General features: G+C 45.1%; 1 protein-coding gene and 1 pseudogene across 1 annotated transcript in view; one reads left to right on the forward strand and one right to left on the reverse strand.

The window, feature by feature from the left end:
* Positions 1-1,555, reverse strand: part of PRDM9 (PR/SET domain 9) — a 94,208-nt gene extending 92,653 nt beyond the window's left edge. The window contains exon 1 of the mRNA XM_072616261.1: positions 1,464-1,555. The gene's annotated coding sequence lies outside the window, so the exon portion shown is untranslated. The remainder of the gene's footprint in view (positions 1-1,463) is intronic.
* A 5,640-nt stretch (positions 1,556-7,195) lies between these two features.
* Positions 7,196-9,653, forward strand: LOC140507456 (sulfotransferase 2A1-like; annotated as a pseudogene).
* The last annotated feature ends 312 nt before the right edge of the window (positions 9,654-9,965 follow it).

Raw genomic sequence — 9,965 nt, forward strand, 5'->3', positions numbered from 1 at the left:
GCTCCCCCAATAAAAATCTTGAACTCAGTTTTGATACCTCTCAGCACAAACCTTACCCTCCCACCTCTGAGTGCAGAAGATACAAGTGTGTCTAGTATGACTAATTACAGACAGGGTTAAAATGTATCACAGATATGTTTCTGTTTTGGAGAACAGTAATAAAGCTTACTTCCCAGGAATTCTCCTGAGGCTCGGATTACTAATGCATCGAGGCGAAGCCAGGCCTCCCTCAGAGACTCAGACTCCCTCTTTTCCTCCCTCCTTCCTTTGTGAATTCATGCTCCATGGTCACCAGAACAAAGACCAGGAACCTCACATGCTGTACCAGCTGGGTGAGCCCAGGTTCAGTAACCCCAGGCTAACTCCCCAGGTAGGGAGGGGAACAGAGGAGGGAGGTGGAGAGCAGAAACCACAATGACACTTTGTGATGCTTGTGAGAGGGCCTGGGAATGCAGAGCATGGCTGTGAAAGCACAAAGAAGGCTAGAAACCCTGCGGAAACCCCAAAGCTGTTCCTTCTGTGCACCTATGGGAACCCGGGAAACAAAAATGACACCCCCGTGGGGCCTGGAGATCCCAGGACACCCTGGGAGCACCTTTGGGGGCCTGGAGCCCCCCTGCCTGTAACAGCCCTGTGAGCCCAGCCAGGGTGGGGAGAACACCTATGTGAGGATCCACAACAGCCATGCCCACCTCAAGCCTGGTCAGCCCCTGCCTCCCTTTAGTCTTTCCCTGCCTCACCTCACCCCACGCTGAAGTGCCTCGGCTCATTTCAGAGGAGGGGTTCCCCCCAGCCCATTCCTTTTTGGCTCCCTCATTAGAATATAAACTTCTTGGGGACAGACACCGCCTTTCTGGCTTCAATTTGTATTCCCTGCTCTTGGAACTGGCTGGAGCATAATAAGTCTTTATATACTCCCTCTATCTCCCTCATCTATTCTATCCTGCCTTTTCTGTCATCCATTCAACTATTTATCTAGATCTATCCATCCATCTACTCTATTTCTATCTTCATCCTTTCACTTTATAGCCATCTCTTTATCTCTATGTACCTATCCATTTGGTCTGTTTAGTTTATCCACCCATCTCTCTCATTCTCTCCTTGACCCCCATCTCTCTCTTTGACTCTCTGCTCTCTCTCTCCCTCCTCCCTCTCTCCTCCCACTCTCTTTCTCTGTCTCCCTCTCTGTCTCTCCCTCCTCCTTCCCTCCCCTCCCCCCTGCCCCATTGCTCCCCCAATAGGAGCTTTGCTGTGGGGATCCCAAGACCTCCTGGTGCACACCCAGGGCTGGAGTAGGGGAGGGGCCACTGCCTGGGTGAGGGGCTTCCCCTCAGTCTGGGGTCCGGGAAGCAGAGGTACTCCTTGGTGGTCCCGCCCCCCAATAGGTTGGGTTACCATGACAACTAACCTGCCCAGCATCGTGACCCAGGCCTGGGCCTCACAAGAGCCTTGGCCCTTCTCACCTTTTCCTCGAGCACGTGCTAGGCTTGCTTCGAGGTTCCGGTCCAAGGGAGAAACAGCCTGGAGCAACTATGGCTGCGAGTGGAGCCAGGCACTTGGAAAAACAGGCCAGACAACCACAGGGGAGCTTGCCTGGCGATCAGTGACGTCATAGGAACTGCCTCACACCACTGGCAGGTTGGAAGAGGGGCAAGACAACCAACATTTATTAAGTGACTGCTATGTATCAGGCACCACCCAGAAGGACCTAGAGGGCCTTGAGGCCTCAGGTTCCCCACCCCTTCGGCTTAGATTTTAAACTTCCAGAGGGTGCTGATGGAGGATTGTTGATTGATTTAAATATTCCTTGTTCTCAAGGAGATTACGGGAGGGCTGTCATAACACATACATGTCATCTTATTTACAATAAAATAAATTTTATTTATAATAAAACCAGAGTAATGAGGGAAGCAATAACAGCTGGGGGAATATGAAAGGTCACAAGTGGAAGGGGGCTCTTCAGCTGAGCTTCAAAGGAAGCAATTAATCAAAATAACATTCACATAGCACCTACTACTTCCCATGTACTTGACAAATGTCATTTCATTTGGTCCTCACAGCAACCCTGTTAAGGTAGCACTGTTATCCCCATTTGACAGTTGAGGAAACTGAGGCAAACAGAGATTAAGTGACTTGCTCAGGGTCACAGAGTCTAGTAAGTATCTTGAGTCCTGCCTCCATCACCAGGTTTCTCCTAGCTGCCTTTGATTGATTGTCTAGAAAATCTATGGATGTGGAAATGAGGAGGTAGTATATTTCATGTATGGGGAGATAGTTTGAATAAAAGCACAGAAACCTATATTTAGTTCCTGCCTCAGATTCACTATGACACATGCTGCCTACTTCCTAATTAAAGGACTCAGGGTATAGATTAAGACATATATGGGGGTGGGAGGAGAGAGAAGGTAGACAAGATGGTAGATTAGCAAGAAGATTAGCCAGCTCCCTAAACACATCTCCTCCACAAATGAACCAAACCAGACCAAGTCCTGATTGGGAAATTCAAGGAAAAATAGATCCACAGTGAGTCATTTTTCCAGTCCAAGTTGGCTCAAGGATATATAGAGATGGTTTGTAGATACTGAGGACTGAGTATACTCATGAGCTCTCTGTTGCAGGCAGAAATCTAGTGGCAGAGGACTGAAGCTGTTTACTGGAGAAAGAAGAGTTCCTTGGGGGATCCCTGAAAGAGTAGTACAGGATGTTAATTCTCTTGTCACAATTTTCTTTCAGTGCTATTATTTCTTTTCCCAATTTTTCCTCTACTGTTCTTATTTGATTTTTCAAAAAAAATTTTTTTTTGCTCTTTTAAAAAGTTGTTTTCTTTAGCTCTTCTAGGAGTTCTTGTTGGCCTCAAGTCCAATCTGCATTTTTCTTTGAGGCTTTGCTTGTAGATGTTTTCAAATAATTGTCTTCTGAGTTTGTGTCTTGAACCTCTCTGTCACCACAGAAACTTTTCAGATTCTTTTTTTTGTTGTTGTTTGTTCATTTTTCAATCTATTTCTAGATCTTAGATTGTATGTTAGAATTCTGTTTTGTTTATCTCAGGGGATGGTGGGGATGTCTGATCTGATTCTCTGATTTTTTACATCTTGCTAATTTTTCAACTGAAAACCTGTTAGTTTTCCATGCTTCTAGGGTGGGGATCTGGAAAGAGGTTTGCTCTTTGCTGTCCTGGTCTGTGCTCTGGTCCTTACCAAGGGAGAGCTCTTGTTCCCTGTCAACCCCAAGCACTCCTCTCTTCCCTGGAACTGGGTAATGTTCAATGGAGTTGCCCAAGGGTGGCAGTTTCTGGCCCAGTGCTAGCACATGAATCCCATGTAAACTCTTTCTGATCAGGTATTCAATCTCCTTATTGGGTGCTGAGGGCTCCTAGTACCACTGCTGTTGCTGCTACCGCCTCCAAAGTCTATAGGTGAGGTTGCTTTTGCCATTTCTTGCTCCTAATTACCCCTACCCCAGTATCCAAAGACCTCTCTTTCTGTCTCCCTAATCTTTCCTGAACTAGAAAAATGACTCACTATGGCTTTTTGTTGGTTATCCCACACAGAATTCAGGTTTTCACACTTTTTATTAGGACATGCATGTTGGGGGTGTAAACTCAGTTCCATGTGGACAGTCTCGGGCAGGTAAAAGAGAGGACTTCTAAACCTTAGAGTTCTCATGATGCCCCCCAGGGAACAGCAGGGAATTGAGGTGTGAGACCGAGCTATCTCGTGCATTTCCGCCTCTTCCCGTGGGAAAAGTGCTGGGAGAGAGCATCCCCACCCTCGAGATTGGCCCAGGTCTGAGCACACCTATTGTTGTCTAACAGGCACGGTATTCAGGTGCAAACTATGCAGCGGGAGAGCTTAAGTAGGGTCAGGAAAGCCTGAAGGCGCGCTTAGCGCTGAGGGACCCTTACAGGACAGAAGGCCCCTCTTCCTTCTCTCCTCTTCGCTCTTCCCTCTCCCCTCTCTCCCCCTCTTCCATTCTCCCATTCTCCCACTTCCAATCTCTTACTGTAAGATCTTTGCCTCCTTGGGAGATTCCTCGCTCCCCAGGAAGAGTTTCCCCTGCACATGTAACCAAGACCCTGAATAAAGCCTAACCCTTGTTCGACTCTGGAAAGTCTCTTCTCTCATACGTTTATCCAGTTTGGCCAGCCGAAGACCTGCGATAGGTAAGGTAAGACTTGGGGAGCCCTCAGGCCTCTAGGCCTGGCACATGCAAATCTCACAACCAATGCAGGAAATCAACATATTAAATATATCTCTTATGTACTCTAACACAAAATTATATCAATAGCCACTAAAGAAATGATTAATCTAAAAATTAATTGGAGACTAAATAACTTAATCCTAAAGAAGAAGTGTGAAAAAAAACAGATCACAGAAACAATCAACAATTTAATTAAAGGTAATGACTACTATGAGACAATATAACAAAATTTTGGTGATGCAGCCAAAGCAGTCCTTAGTGGAAATTTATATCTCTAAACACTTTTATCGATAAAAAGAAAAAGAACAAAATAAATTGATCATACAACTAAAAAAAAAAAAGCAGAAAAGCAACAAAGTACAACTTCAATTGAACATTGAAACAAAAATCCTTAAAATCAAAGAATAATTAACAAAATTGAAAGCAAAAAAAACCTTATCCAACAACATTAAATTAACAAATAAAACTAGAACCTTTTAAAAAAAACAGATAAGCTATTAGTTGACTTGATTTTTTTTTTAAACAAAGAAACATGTTTTGCAATGTGGAAATTTGTTTTGTTTGCAGATTTATAAAAGATTTCAACTTTTTTCTTTCTTTTTCAATAAAGGGAGAGGAGGTAGATATTCATTCAATGAAATTTTCAAATTTAGCTTTAAAAAGATAATTTCCTCAGATATTCAGTAGTTGTATTGTGACCTCAGTTTCCCCATCTGTAAAATGGGGGTAATAATGCTTGTGTTTATGAGAACCTGAAGTGCTATATAAAGGTGAGTTATTATCAACAGTTTCTAATCTGAGTCCATTGTGGCTGCCTCTAGTTGCCTTCTTGAATGGTCCCAGTTCATTGCAGTTAATAGTGCTCCTGTTCTGATTGCTTTAGGGACAGGAAAGGATGACTGCATTCTTTCTCCCTGAAGATGCTCTCGGTTTTCTGACTTTTCTGCCCAAATCTTCTCCTTAAGATACCTGGCTCTCCCCACTATGCTGTTTCCTAGTTGTCGACCTGAAAATTTAGTTAAAAGAGGCAAACAGGCTAAATTCATATTTTTATTCTCTTAAAACTACCAGTTACATGATCATGGAGCCAGAAGAAAACTTCTGACTGACTGATACAAGGATGGTTAGACTTAAATCTGTTTTAGGATGATCCAAGGATGTCTGTGTCCCTCAGATTTATGTTCTCTGTATTTGCTTAACTATGCAATGAGAAAGGAATTTTCTTAATTGAATAAGTTGTAAATACAATAAGAGAGCTGACAAAGTGTCAATTGAAATTACAATCCAGGACATCTGTGTTTTCTTTACCATTAACATGCCATAACATAGTATATGTCAATAAAATATTAAGATAAGGAAAAAGTTTCATTATTCAAGATAGTGTTTCCAGTTAAGGGTCTCATAAAGTTTGCTAAGTCAGCCCCATCTGGCCTTGCTGACACAGGAAGAGGTATTCTCTGAGTTTCTTTCAGAGAACAAAGAGACTGTTAGGTCTAAGCTCTTCTTCTGATTCATTAATTCAGACTCTGGCTCTTATTAAAGTCCAAAAATGACATTAAATGATTATCATAGGAAACTAATAGGAGAAAAAGGTAACATTAAACAATAATTTCAAGATATAGAGTTGTTCCTCTCTGTTAAACTCCCTCTGACCATGTCTCTTACGCAAGATTTTTCTCTCTCACGTATTCCTGCTAAGCTGCTATATACTCCTCATCCAACTGGTCTGGGAATAGGGAGGCAAAACTCCAGTGGTCAGTCAGTCAGTCAATAAATAAACACCTATTTCTTAAGTGGCTACTATGTATCACAAAATGTGCCCTGTATTTCTCCCAACTCTCCTCCCAGACACCTAGCACTAAAACCTCCAAATTAGCATTGGCTCTTACAGTCCCAGGTCCTGGGTTCCAAAACTGCCTCTGATACCTACTATCTGTGTGGTCTTGGGTAAGTCATTTAACTTCTTCAGGACTCAGTTTCCTCCTCTTTAAAATGAAAGAGTTGAACCAGACGGTCAATAAGGTCTTCTTTAGCTTTATATATGGGAGCCTAGATTTTTTTTTTAACTCTTCTGAATAAAAACACCACAGAAAAATGATTACTCATGGGTTTGAGTCCACTGCACTGATTGATTTCATTGAACTCCTAGAGGGCTAGAGAGAAAAAGGGTGGGGCAGATCACAACCAAACTTCTTCCATATATTCCCTATAACAAAGCTTGAAGCTGGCTGTTATGAAGAGGAAGGTAACTTTCTGTACCTAGAAGGAAGGTGCTTGGGATCTCTCCTACTTCAAAATTCTGTGATTCTTGGAGTTTTTCTCTTTTTGTTTAGTTCCACTGTCTGGGACTAAGTGGAAGGCCTTGTACATGATATATGTTCTTACTACAGGCAGCTGGTGGGTAAGACCTGAGTTTAAATCTAGCCTCAGAAACTTACTGGTTGTGTGACCCTGAGTAAGTCACTTAACCTCTCTTGGTCTGTTTCCTTAACCGGAGACAACACCAGCATCTGCCTTGCAGGGTTCTTGTGAAATCAAATAAATTAATATTTTCAAAGAGCTTGAGCACAGTGCCTGGCAGACAGTACTCCCTACGTAAATGCTTATTCCTTCCCACCTTCCATTCGTGAATTGAAGTAAAGACAGTCTGACCCCTCTCAGCTCTCCCAAGACTGCTTGGGTTCTGCTCTTTTCTTTGGCTGCTCTGTCCTGAGTGGGAGTGGGGTGGGGAGGGTTGAGTGAGATATTAGGAGGAGGCAGGGTACACAGGACTGGACTAAGAGATCCAGCATCTTATTCTTTGCCTGCTCTGAATGGTTGAGCAGGGATCAAGTAAGAGGATTAAGTTAAATTTTGAAGAAATTCCTCTCTTCCTCCCAGACTCCCCAGATGCCAAGCACTCTACTAGCTTCTAGAACACAGAGGCTCTGAGGCCCTGGGGTTAGGATCTGGGGTGAGGGAGGGAGTTGGGGCAATTGGGCCAGAAACGTGAAATACAACGTCATCCTCAGTGTCCTTCAGCAGGCTGGGCCAATACGTTGTCTGCAAGGAAGTCCTGTTTCAGGAAAGTAACCATTTGCCTGAAACCCCGAGGTTTGTGGAAGAATAGTTCCAGGAACGAGGGGACAGTGTTTTCAACATCACCTTCCCTAAGTCAGGTAAGGCTCCAGGGCTGGGAGCAGGCACAGAGGAGGGGCTAGAGGACCCAATGGGATCCTGGGTGCTAATGTTGAGTGACAGATGGGTGCTGGGAGTCAGCTCCCTGAGGACCCAGGCAAAAAGAACTGGAAAAACTTGGGAGCCAGATGGGAAGGTCTGGTCTCCTTTCTTCCCCATCTTTCCAGGTAGCTTCTGAAGGATTGAGATCTTAAGCCTCATTCATTCCATGGGAGACACTTCTTGGGTCCACTCTGTTCTGGGAACCAGCTCCTTGGATAGAAATGATCTAAGAACTAGGGCAGGCACTGGCTTTGCCTCTGCGCTCCAATCGCCCCTGTCCTCACACCTCCCCTTTCAGCTTTTTTCCCAAGAAGCTTTTCTCAGAGTGGGACCAAGGTGAGGAACCCAGGCATCCTGACACCCATACCAAATGGCAGAATGCTAAAGCAGGAAGGCACTTTAATCAACTCCCAAATTTTACAAAGGAGCAAGCTAAGGCCCAGAGACACCATCCCCATATGTTAAATTAATGACGAGCCCAGGACTTGATCCCAAGTCTGCAGTCTTACTCAAGACCTTCCATTTTTTCCCTTTACCTCCTCCACCCCAGCACCCCAGACGACAGGTACTCTACACAGTTGGAGACCCAAGGGATGTGTATGTCTCCTTCTTTCACTTTTCCAAGATCATGAAATTTTTTCGAGAGCCAGAGAGTCAGGAGACCTTTACAGAGGAGTTCCTTGGTGGAATTGGTGATGGGGCTGGTGTTTTCCTGTTTGGGAGTGGCAGAAGTGAGGGTTTGGGGCGGGGGAGGGGAGGACCTCTGGGCAGGTTTGACTTTACTGTCTTCCTCTCCCCTATCCCAGTGTCTATGGCTCCTGCTTTGACCATGTGAAGGGCTGGCTGGGGCTCAGAGAGTGGAACAACTTTCTGCTGATAACCCATGAGGAACTAAACAAGGTAACCTTGAACTTTGTCTCTTTAGCCTCTCCCTTAAATCTTCACATGATATCCCTGAGTCAAGGCAACACATGGCTCAACCTTGTCTAGGCCCTTGGAGGCAAGTCTGCCTTACGAGGGAGGAGGCACAGTCTCTGGTTTAATAAAACCCTAAGTCTGAAATGAGGCGTCATGCTGGATCAGATTTCATCTGTGTCCTCAAGGAATTTACAGATTAATTGGGAATTACTTAGCTTTCCTTGATATGGCAGAGCTAAAAGTGGGCTTTCTCAAATTTCCTAGACTCTCTTCCCTCCTCTGACCCTATTGCCCTCTACTCTGTTTCATATTGTGAAATGCTTTGTAAGCCTTAAAATATGATATAAGTGCTCACTGTTGTGGTTATCAGGGTCCGTGACTCACAGACTATTAGTGGCATGAGGCTGAGCCCAGGGTACTCAAGCACAGAATTAGTTTGGGTGGTTAGATGCTATGTGAATGTCCCTGGATGCTCGGGAGGCCTTGCACGGCCAAGGAGTTAGATGAGGGATATCCCAAAGACAGACTCGGTTAGTTGCCAGATCAATGGTAGGGACAGAAAAGTTCAGAGGAGGGAACCTGAGCTGTTAGGAGCGATTCATGAGAGAGGAAGCTGGGCCTGAAAGATAGGCAGGACTTGGATGGAGTTGGAAGTGGGAAAGATGTGCTCAAGGGATAGGGAGATGACAGGACTTCACTGGCCCAGTCAGTGAAGAGTAGGAGTGTGGTCCAAGGGGGATTCAATTGGAGTTAGGGTTAGGTTGGGGTTAAGGTACTCCCTGGAGGAGTAGAGCACTAAGCCCCTGCCCCAAGGCTTCCCCTAGATCCAGCAACCCTTCACCCCAGTTTTCTGGTTCCTGTTCCCCTAGGACCTTTCAGGGAGTATAGAATGCACTGCCAGATTCCTGGGGGTAAATCTGAAGAGTGCTGCCCTGGAACTGGTGGTGGAGAATTGCAGCTTCTAGAAAATATATGAGAATCCCATCTCTGATTTGAGCCTGGCATCCCCCAAGCACATGGACCACAGTCAGGGAACCTTCTACTGGAAAGGTTGGCGGTCATGGGGAGTGGGGTGGAGTAGGACTAGCTCAGTCCTGGAGAGATGCTAGGGTTCTAGGAGAAGGGGATATGCTGAGGCTGGGGAATAAAATTAGAGTGACTTCACCTTCTCCCATCTAGGGATCTGTGGCCACTTGAAGAACTTTTTTACAGTGGCTCAGAATGCTTTTTATAGGATTTACCAGGAGAAGATGAAGGACTTCTCTGTTCAGTTCCCCAGGGAAGATCCGTAAATCAAGAGGCTGTTGAAGTCATGATCCCCCAATAAACTCTGAGAAGCCCAGACCGATGACTGGGTCTTTGCCTTTTCTTGCTGAGGGGCTAGGGGCAAGGTGCCCATAAAGGCAGGAGGTGAGAAAGACTGGGGCCAAGGAATCAGCCATCCACTCTCATCTCTTTGTCCAAGATTAGAGGCCATCATCTTTTCCAATGACTTCACACTCCAGCCTCCCCCAAGTCAATACCCAGGACATTGAGTCCTACTGGGAGTTAATTGTTAACCTGAGACCTCACAGGAGGACTGGCAGAGAGGAAAGCAGCCAGAAATCTGGCTCCTTGGAAAGGGAAGG

Source organism: Notamacropus eugenii, chromosome 5 (assembly GCF_028372415.1).
Source record: "Notamacropus eugenii isolate mMacEug1 chromosome 5, mMacEug1.pri_v2, whole genome shotgun sequence".
NCBI lineage: Eukaryota > Metazoa > Chordata > Mammalia > Diprotodontia > Macropodidae > Notamacropus > Notamacropus eugenii.